Source organism: Hevea brasiliensis, chromosome 9, assembly GCF_030052815.1.
Source record: "Hevea brasiliensis isolate MT/VB/25A 57/8 chromosome 9, ASM3005281v1, whole genome shotgun sequence".
Taxonomy (NCBI): Eukaryota; Viridiplantae; Streptophyta; class Magnoliopsida; order Malpighiales; family Euphorbiaceae; genus Hevea; species Hevea brasiliensis.
This window is the reverse complement of record NC_079501.1, coordinates 28,691,798-28,702,992: the sequence shown is the minus strand read 5'-3', so window position 1 is coordinate 28,702,992 and position 11,195 is coordinate 28,691,798. Positions and strand designations below refer to the sequence as shown.

Here is an 11,195-nt window from a genome sequence, read left to right as displayed (position 1 = left end):
TGCCTCTAAGCTGGATGATATGTTTGAGAATAGGGATTACTCATCTATTTATTTCCATAATTACCAACATATGTAGCATGCTCTCCATAATCTTCTTCATATCTAGTAGTTCCTTTTGCATAAGAAACTTGTTGAGAATTTCCTAAAGATGATGATGAGGTAACCAGCATGCTTAAATCTTCCATTTTCTTTGCCAAGACATTTGTAAGTGCATCAAATTTGGCATTGGTCATATTGAACGAATCAAGATCATACATTCCAGCAGCATGTCTCTTTTGTATTGAAGCTGGCCCTCTTGGACTACTCTAAAGATAAGTGTTCTTTGCAATTTTCTCCAACAACTCATAGGCTTCATCTTCATGCTTCATAATGAACTCTCCACTTGTTTGAGCATCAATGATTCCTCTAATAGCAAGAGTGAAATTTGTATAAAAATTCTGATTTATCATCCATTTTGGAGTGGCATGATATGGACATTGTCTCTCCAACTCCTTCCATCTCATCCATGACTCATAGAAAGTTTCATCTTCTCTTTACCTAAAAGCTGTCATTTGATTCCTTAATTTTTGTGTTTTTCCAAGTGAAAAATATTGGGCAAGAAATGCATCAGTAATCTGCTCCCAATTTGTAATTGAGTTATGAGGTAGAGAATCAAGCCAATCTAAAGCTCTATCCTTCAAGGAGAATGGAAACAATTTTAGCCTTATTGCATCATCAGATACTCCTGATTGCTTTTGCATTTCACAAATCATAACAAACTTATTAAGATGGGTGTGTGGATTTTCTAAAGGATGACCCCTAAATTGAGAGTTTTGAATCATTTGAAGTACCCCAAAATCCATCTTGTAGTTGTTTGCATCTATCCTTGGTCTTGTAATACTTTTTCTCAAATCATCAAAATGAGGGAATGCATGATCCATCATACTTCCCCGAGACACATTAGCATTGACAACTTTTTCCCCTCGAGCTTTATTTTCAATATTTTTATTATTTCTAACATTACCACCACTAATTCTAACTCTTTCTTTAGCCATTTCTGGTTTAATTTTAGCTACTCTCAAGGCTTCTTGTCTTCTTCTAGTCTCTTTCTTATTGGCTTTACAAAACTTCTCAATTTCAGGATTAAACAATAGAGATGTGTCACTCATACTTTTGACTTTTCTCATAAAAGATCAAAAAGTACCTAAAAAGAACAAACAAACATAGAATGAAAAAGATAATAAAGATAAAAAACTATAAACAACTAAAATAATCAAGAATTCAATCTTAAACAAACAACTCTCCGGTAATGGTGCCAAAAACTTGATATAGACTACCACAAGTGCACGGATCGCGCAAGTAGTATAGATAAGATATTGTTCCCTCGAAGAGTTGTGTTAGTGATTGAATTATTGATATAAAATTAACTGATTATAGCTAAATTTAAACTAAAAATGTAATGAAAGGAAGAGAATGGAATTTAAGAGTATAATTGCAATTTCAACTAAGAAATAACCTAAATGGGAATCCAACTAGGTTTATAAGAAATAAACCCTACAAAATTAAGTGTGACAAAAATTAAATTGCTAATCAATCAAACTCAACTAGCAATCAACGATAATAAAATGATTCTGGAGTTTAGGGGTTCATATTCAAGCTATTTTGGGATTTTAAATTGGTTATCTAAACACATGGGAATTATGGGTTTCAAGGAGATTAATTCTTAAATTCTTTGAATACCCTTTCGAGTGAGACAAAGAGTGCTCTAATTAACTCAATCCTACTTTCGTGGTATTAAAATTAATTAAAATCCATTAGGTTCCCTAAACAATCTGTTAATCCTCTTAATCCTTAGTCTATTTCTAGATCTAAGTTAATTAAGTCTAATTTCTTGATTATCTATCTCAAGATTTTCTCCTTTCGGTGCTTCAATGAAGGATTATGAACATTACTTAATGGGATCCTATACTAAGCATGTTATTAAGTATTCAAGAAATGAATGAAACCTCATAAAAACCATATATTATGGATTACCCAATTAAAATCTATAAAATATCTTAAATATTGCATACCCAAGCTTCAGAATCCTTAAAAACTACTCACTACCAATATTTAATACAAAAGATTCCAAGAAAATATGGAAATAAATATAGAAAATAAACTAAGAACTAAGAAATCCAGTAAAAGAAAGGTAGAAAATGGTAAAAAAAAGAAGAAATTTCCAAATCTGGGTCAGGAATGAAAGCAAATATCGGCCACTTCCTCTCCCTTGCCTTTTCTGTGTCTTTCTCCCTTCCTCTATTTGTTTGTGTGTCTAAATGAGGCAAAAATTATCTATTTATATTCTCTAACAAAGAAAACCCTAAAATGGTGTGTGAGGTAATCAATTCACATGGGATCATCCTTTCTTTCCAGCTCATTCATGAAGAAATGCATAGGTTATGCAAGATCTTGTCTGAATCTAGTAGTTACAGGGGCTTCTCGTGAGGTTGCACAAGTTATGCAGGTTGCCTGTTCAAGTTTCTGCATGCTTTAAAGCCTCTCGTGAAAGTGCATAATTGGACTGCATAGGTTATGTGTAACACTCTTTACCCGGTCTACAGTATAGTCAAGTGAGGCGTGCTACATTCGGTGCCGGAGCACCCTATTTTATCCTATCTTATACCATATTAATTTAATTATATTATTAATTTTTTTTATCTCATTTCATTTTTATGGAGACCCAAACAGAGTCTCCTCTATTTTTAATTAGTGCATGGCGGGTTTACTGTTACCTGTTAAAATAATTTATATCAATTTCATCTATTCATTCATCACATCATGTCTCATTTGCTCATATAAATTTTTCAAGAAAATATAATAACTCATTTCATTCATATAGAGTTAAGTACAATATTTACAATTTATATACAATCCAAAATTATGTACATCATTTAATTACATACAATACTAAAATACAAAATCTAATTACACATGAACCCTACCAAAATGATTGATGAGGTGACAATCTACACTATAGCAGATCTGCTCAAGTCCTGTCTAGGCTCTACTGCTGCTGCTGTGGGTCTCCTGTACCTACGCGATGGAAAAACCAATGCGCTAAGCATAACGCTTAGTGGTGCATATATAAAGAAAAATAACTAAACAATTTAAAATAATTATTTTAAGTATAACCTTACAAGGTAACATACAATTATATAATTTACAGTCCTTTTTTTCATGCTTATCAAACTTTGGAAGCAATTTAATTAATCGGGATCTTTTTATTCATGTAATTTATATTAAGTCTTATCTAATTTATATTAATGGTTCTCTCATGTACTTGTTTGAATTTAAAATTTTATTTCTCATAACTGTGCCCAAGTAACCTATGACAGACTATAAAAACTGGATACACAGGAGTATACTTGTTAGACATCTGTATGTCTACCCACTGTACAACGGTCATGTCAGGCACTAGGCCAACATGTAGGCATAAGCCAGTAATAATGAAAATTGGCACTAAGGCCATCGGGCAGGCATAAAGCTAGTAGAACAATCATATTAGACATATGTTGTCTGTCAATGATTATTCCTATGGGTAGTACTGCAATCTGTAGTCCCTAATTGGTATACCAATTGATCCAAGCTATATAAAAGAGTCTAGGTGTGCTCGGAGCAAAATAATGTTATTTAATACTTATAGTTTCATCGATTCATGTCATTTTCATGCTTAGCAAGTTATTGTAATTTTTTTCATCTCATATGCCAAATCATATTAGGAACTTTTCTCAAGGTCCAGGTTTAGTATCTTAGATTCACCTAGCAAATTGGCCAAGAGGTGGCCCTTATTTGGCTACACTTCCTTCATAGAAGTTGTCCTTCTATGTCTTGTCTTTGTTTTAGCTTTTGAATCATGTCATTTGAAGTTTTAGAACTCAAGTTATGGTCAAATAACCATAACTGGTTCATTTCCTAATTTTGGTTCCTTAAACAGGCAGATTTTAGAGTTACATTTTCCTAATTAATTAAATAAGTTACAGAATTTCCCAAATTAGGCCTAGTGTTCTTCATTGAAATTGTTGTCCTATGTCCCTCAGAATTTTTCATTGCAATTTTTCAAGGTTTTTAGAATTAATTATGGTCAAACCACTTAACTGGACTCAAGTACCCTGTGTATTCAGGGTCCAAGTTCAAGTTAGTAACTTTGACCTTCATTTTAAGGTTCTTATGTTCATAATTTGAGGACAATGTCTAAAACAAAGTTGGATCCTTATTCCTTAGGTTTCCAGATCAGTATGGCTCATCCTAAATGGAGTTTCCTAGTGGGAGATATGGCTAAATAAGTGTTCTGGGGTCAAATGATCCCTTAGAAAATTTCCAGAATTCACACACTGACTTAACCTAGTCAAATGACCTAGTTTCCTAGGTTTCTGGGTTTTGGTCAAAAGACCAATATTGTAGACCTATGTCTTATAAAACTTTTTCCATTAGTTTCATTGCATTTGGAGTTTTATAGACCATGTTATAATCATTTTGCCAAAACTGGTCGGGTAAGCTTTAGTCCAGAAAATTCTGGGCAGAATGGTGCAGGTCAGTTTGATGTCCTAACTTGAATCAACAATTTCATTTGGTTAGAGGCATTTCTGGGCTTGGTGTTCTCAATGAAAGTTGTATTTCTATGTCTAAGCTTTCCAATGACATAAAAATCAGGTCATTTGGACCTGTCTAGAGGGAGTTATGTCTAAATGAACATGTCCTGTTCATTTGATCATTTTTTTGGGTTCAGTGTTTGGATATCCGGATTGGGACAGTGAATTGGTCAACTTATGGATAGAATTTGGGTAGTTATTCTTCATGGAAAATGGGCTATTTTGAGTCTAATTTCACCTCCAATTAGCCTTATACCAATTCGAGTCACAAAATTTTAGTTATAGCTCAAAAAATACACTAGACTCATAGGTCTGAATTTCCTACAAAGAACATGCACTCCCTATATTCATTTCTCCTTACTCCCAAACTACAATTTGTCATTCATAGCACTTCTAATGGGCAACAAACAGTCTCAACAAGATCAATCACAAGCCATAGCACAAAAGTACCAAAATTAATTCAAAACCCTAACTCTAAATTTTATAACTCATGAAATTTCTATCTAATTTGATATCTATCATAAACAACCACCTCAATAACACTAACAAACCAATTTAATTCATCAAAACCATACTCAATTTAGGGCTGCTGAAAATTATGGTTCTCACTTTTTAATGTTCTTCTTTTATTTTCATGCAATTTCAACTTGACTTAGCATATTTATCATACTTAAAAGAAAAAGGGAAGCATAATAGTGCACTAACCTCTTTGATCTCTTTCTTGGCTTTTATAAATCTTGGAATTTCTTCACTTTATAATAATCAAAAGCTTCCTCTTGGTGTGGGGGTTAATTTTTGCGAAGGGTGTTTAGGGTTTTGGAGTAAGAAACTTAGAGAAATCAAGCTCAAATCTTGATGTAAATGGAGGACTTGTGCTCTAATGGTGACTGGCCAAATGAGGGAGAGAAAGTAAAGAAGGTGAGCTAAATTTTTAGTCAAATTTTTGTCTTTTATAATCTCTCTTATCCCTTTAATTTGGTTGTCAAATGGTAATTGGGTGAAGCTTTTTAATGGCATCATGCTTACACATGCATAATGTCATAATTAAGCCTTTTTATTTCATTTTCTTTTCTTTCCCTTTTTACTCATTTTTAATTAATTTTTCCATCAATATTTATTCATATTTTATGTCATATAATTCATTTACTTAAATGGACAAATTGATCAAAAATTGTCTGTAAAGGCGAAATGACCAAAATGCTCTCCATTTAGCTTAACAAGCTAGAATTGTCTATACCGATTGTTTTGATTTTCCTTGTGTTTTCTTAGCAATTTATTATCATCAAACCCTCAATAACACTTCACCGGAGTCCCAGGAATTATTTCACAGGATTCCCCACAGGTTTAGGGTTGCTAGCTGTCTTTACAATAGCTTCCCATTAGGTCACCCATCGCTGTGCCTCCAACTCGTTTAACTCATTTCCAATTCATTTCTTTTATTTTTTCCTTAATTTTTCTTAGTCTTTATTCAGTCAATTTATGGCTCCTCACTCTACTTTGAGTGTAGTTCCAGACATCCTAACTGTCTGAACAGATATTAGTCGTCGGAACAGTAGAATGTACAGACTACCTAAAGTGAGGACGTTACAATTCTCCCCCTCTAATAAAAATTTTGTCCTTGAAATTTACCCAGTATAAATAGTCGACGAACTGCTATCTCCTTGTCTTCTTAGTCTCTCTTACTAAATCTAGCTCTACAATCTCATCCTCAACTAGTTCTGCACCTATTTACTTTTACCTCGTATTATAAAAAGAGAATATTATAATCTCATCCTCAACTAGCTCTACAATCTCATCCTCAACTAGTTCTTATACTAAAGTATTATAAAAAGAGAATATACCTTTGATAGTATCTACTGGATCTAGTTCCTCCTGTTCCCTCATAGCGTATACACGAGGGGCTACTTGGGCCTCAGGTCGCTCAATCATCTCTGAAGCTGGTCTCTGTGAGGTACCCAACACCTCTGGCCTCGTAGGTCATCTACCCCTTTGAGCTATGGGGGTAGATCTCTCAATCGGTGGTGGGGCAATGGGAACACTCTTATGGGGACAATCCCAAAAGAAATGATCAGTAGCTCTGCATCGGAAACATCCCCCGGTCAACAGGCACTCTCCTCGATGCCTTCTCTCACAGTAGGTGCATAATGGTATAGAGGTTAATCCCTCTACTGCTGTACCTGGAGAACTTCCCACTGATGCTCTGGACTGTCCTCCTCTCAGTGTAAACTGAGACCTCTGTCTCTGGCCCTGGCCTGGTGAACCCTTATGCGACACCCCTTACCCGTCTACAGTGTAGCCGAGCAAGATATGCCACACAGTGTACCGGAACACTCTATTTTAATTCAATTATTTTTATTCTTCCTAATTTATTTTTTTTCATAGTTACGGAGTATAATTTGTGAAATATAATTCATTTCAGTATTTATTGAAGTCATAAATTTATTTGAGGTTCCGTAAATTTGATAGAAAATCCGACAGAGTACCGGCTAAAAATGGAGAAAACAGTTCTTCGGAACCTATGAAAAACACTTCCAATATTTTCAATCAATCCCAAACTCCATTTCATCAACAAAATCTCAATATGTTTTTCAACAACATTTCCATTTCTCAATCATTCATCTCATATGACAATCATGTAAAAGTCGTAAATAAATGTTCACTTTTTCATTCATAAACACAATTTTTACTATTTACATTAATACCAAAATACATTACATAAGTTTCAATTACATATGAGAAAATAAAAGTTAATTACAAAATATCAAAATAAAACCTAGTGTCCTACCAATGCACTGATGACGGTGAGGTGACACGGACACTATGCAGAGCTGCAGGAGGTCTCACCCAGTCTGTGGTCTACTGGGCTCTCGGTCAGTACCTCCAGAACCTACGCGTGGCAAAAGCAACGTGCTAAGCAATAATGCTTAGTGGTGCCAATAATAAAATAAAAAAGAAATAACAGAAAATAAATGTGCAGTGAATGTATTGATGTCTTATTGCAAATAAATTTTCGATGAGTATTTGTAGTCTTACTTATTTTGTACTTGTTATATTCATTATTTCATTAAATTTATCCACTTTCATTTTTGGTTGCCCAAGTAACCTATACTGGACGACTGGATAAACGAGTAAACTGGCACTGGGTATCAAGTACCTCGGGCCGTCACACCATCGGTCACATATGTGTCTCCCGGTGTGCAACAGAACAGCTAATAAGCTGTGATAACATTAGGCACAAGGCCAAGTATCAACATAATGTCAAAATGGCTAAAAGCCATGAAATCACAGAATGGCATAATGCCATGTGTAGTACAGCTAACTGAACCCTATTGGCATGCCAAGCTATCCAAACCAATCTTGTTAGGTATACTAGGGCATTTTACACTTTTGAGTTTTACAATTTTTGAATTTCAAGTTTTGGTGTTACTATTCACTTCATTAGTCAACAAAATGTTTACTTTTGCATAGAAAATAGGTACATTGGTTTTAATACTCCCAACATACCACATTTTGCATTCAAAATTTGTTGGTATTAGTTGCCAATACCATTTCTAAGCTTAAAGTTAATGGAGCAAAATTTTCAGTTTTCATACCTTATTTTTACTGTTCCATTAGTCATTTTTGCATTGGGAATTTGGAAAAATTATCAACATGAAAGTTGTTCCTTATTTTGTCTAGTTAAATTTCCTTTTTTGAATCACTCTATTTGGAGTTTCGTAGCTCAAGTTATGGTCCAAAAACCACAACTGGCCGGATTGGAATTTTTCTGGACTGACCATATCTACAGTGTAGTGAACAGTAATTGCAACTCACTTGTTGGATAGGTTCTGGTCATAATTTGGGTTAGGTTTCTTCATGAAAGTTGTTGGTCTATATCTCAACTTATTGCTGGTAAAATTTCAGGTCAATTGGACTATTCTACACTGAGTTATGGCCAAATGAACAATCACTGTTCATTTGGTCATTCTGCAGAAATAGACTGCAGGTCACCCAGATTGGGGCAAGCTTTTGGTCCACTTGGTTTGGTCTTATGGGCATGGTTTCTTCACCAAAGTTGTGCCATTATGTGTCTAGTTTCATGTCCAATTGGCCAAACACCAATTGAACCTCTACAATTCATGTTATGGCTGCCCAAACCTACTAGACTCATGTCTAATTCTGTAGGTCACCATGGGCAGCCCACCCATACACAAATGCCAAGCCTCAACTCACCTTATTCCCTCCTCACACACATTCAAATGGTCACTAATTGACCATTAAAATGTTCATATACCATTTCTTGAGCAAACCCTAATTTTTTTCAAGTCTCCAAGTTCTCAAAGTTCAATTTATGCATTAAACTTACAATTTCAACTTAAATCATGTCCTTAAACATGAATTGAGTGAGAGAGAGAATAAATTGGGCACTAACCTCTTTTGCTAACTTTTATAAGTCTCCAAAACTCCCTTCTTCCTTCTTCTTTTTGCTGGCTAGAGGTTGTTCAAGTTGCAAAATCAATTTTTAGTGAAGCAAGGTTGTGGTTTCAAGGTGATTTGGTGGGTTGTCTCAAGCTTCCATTAAGCTTCCAAGGAGGAATGGGTTTGGGAGAGAGTGTAACGTCTAGTTTTTGGGTGAGGAAGAGCATATGGCTTTTGTTTTTCTTTGTCTCAATTATCCTCTTTAATAGGTTAATTTAAGTGGTGCTTAATTGTGATTGGTGGATAGGTTTTTAATGACATCATATGATGTCATTATTAGGTATTTTCTTTCATTTTCTTTTCTTTTCATCTCTACTCATTTTCAATTTAATTTTTAGTAATGTTTATTCACATTTTATGTCATAATAATTATTTACTTAACTGGACAAGTCGGCCAAAAATTACCTTTGAAGTCGAAATGACCAAAATGCCCTCCATTTGGCTTAACAGACCAAAATTGTCTGTACCGATTGCAAAATTTTTCTAAGTATTTTCTTGGCATTTTAATACCATAAGAACCTCAATGACCCTTTTCTGGAGTCCCAAAAATTATTTTATAATTTTTTCCCTGGGTCTAGAGCTCCTAGTTGCGTGAACCGCAACTTCTCACTAGGTTACTCATTACTTGGGCACCGGCTCATTTAACTTGGTTGTATTTTATTTCTAAAATTTTTTCTAAATTTTTCTTATTAATATTTGAGTTAATTATGGTTCCTCACTTTAGTTTAAATATTTTTCTAGATGTTCTAGCTGTCCGGACCTACACCGATCACCGGAATAGTAGAATGTACAGAATTGCTACAGGGAGGGTGTTACAACTCTTCCCCTCTAATTTAAATTTCGTCCTTGAAATTTACCTGAAGCAAACAGTTGAGGGAACTATTGCCTCATCATCTCTTCACTTTCCCAAGTTGCCTCCTCGGTGTTGTGGTGCCTCCAAAGCACTTTCACCAGTGGAATCTGCTTATTTCTCAACTCTTTCACTTCCCGAGCCAGGATCCGTATGGGTTCTTCTTCATATGTCAAAACCAGTTGTACTTCAATTTCTTCCATGGAGATGACATGTGAAGGATCTGAGCAGTATCTTCTTAGCATAGACAAGTGGAACACATTGTGGATCTTGTCCAGCTCTGGTGGTAAAGTTAGCCTGTAGACTACTGGTCCCACACGTTCAATGACTTCATGTGGGCCAATAAACCTAAGGCTCAACTTACCTTTTCTTCCAAACCTCAGTACCTTCTTCCACGGTGACACCTTGAGGAACACTTTGTCGCCAACCGCATATTCTATTTCTTTTCTCTTCAGGTCGGCATAAGATTTCTGTCTATCTGAGGCAACCTTCAGATTGGCTTTGATTAGTTTTACTTTCTCCTCAATCTGTTTCACAGTGTCCGGCCCTACCGCTTGTCTTCGCCAATTCAGTCCAAAGACACCTGGAGTTCTACATTTCCTCCCATACAGTGCTTCATATGGGGCCATTTGGATGCTAGCTTGGTAGCTATTGTTGTATGCAAATTCTGCCAGTGGAAGATATCTATCCCAACTTCCCTCAAACTCAATGACACAACTCCTCAGTATATCCTCAAGAACCTGACATATATTTCATGTTATTATTATCATTTTAGTTTAATATTTATATTAATTCAATTGGTTTCAATTGTTTACCTGGATTACTCTTTCTGATTGCCCATCCGTCTGAGGATGGAAAGCTGTGCTGAAGTGAAGTTGTGTACCCAAGGATTCATGCAACTTCTTCCAAAATCTCGATGTAAACCTTGGGTCTCGATCAGATATGATGGAAAGTGGAATTCCATGCAGTCTAAATATCTCACTGATATATAATTCTGCTAACTTCTCCAGTGAGTAATCAGTCCTAACTGGCAGAAAGTGTGCTGACTTCGTTAATCTATCTACTATCACCCATACTGCATCATGTTTCTTCTGGGTGAGAGGTAGACCACTTACAAAATCCATGGTGACCCGATCCCATTTCCATTCAGGTATGCGTATAGGCTGTAGCAAACCTGATGGAACTTGATGTTCTGCCTTAACTTGCTGACATGTCAAGCATTTAGTCACATAGTCAGCTATTTCCTTCTTCATACCAGGCCACCAATACTGAAGCTT

The 11,195-nt window shown here is 35.3% G+C and overlaps 1 non-coding gene across 1 annotated transcript; it reads left to right on the top strand.

The window, feature by feature from the left end:
- The first annotated feature begins 459 nt into the window (after positions 1–459).
- Positions 460–566, top strand: LOC131183678 (small nucleolar RNA R71). The gene has a single exon (XR_009151717.1). It is a non-coding gene; the product is annotated as a small nucleolar RNA R71 (small nucleolar RNA).
- Positions 567–11,195: the final 10,629 nt, after the last annotated feature.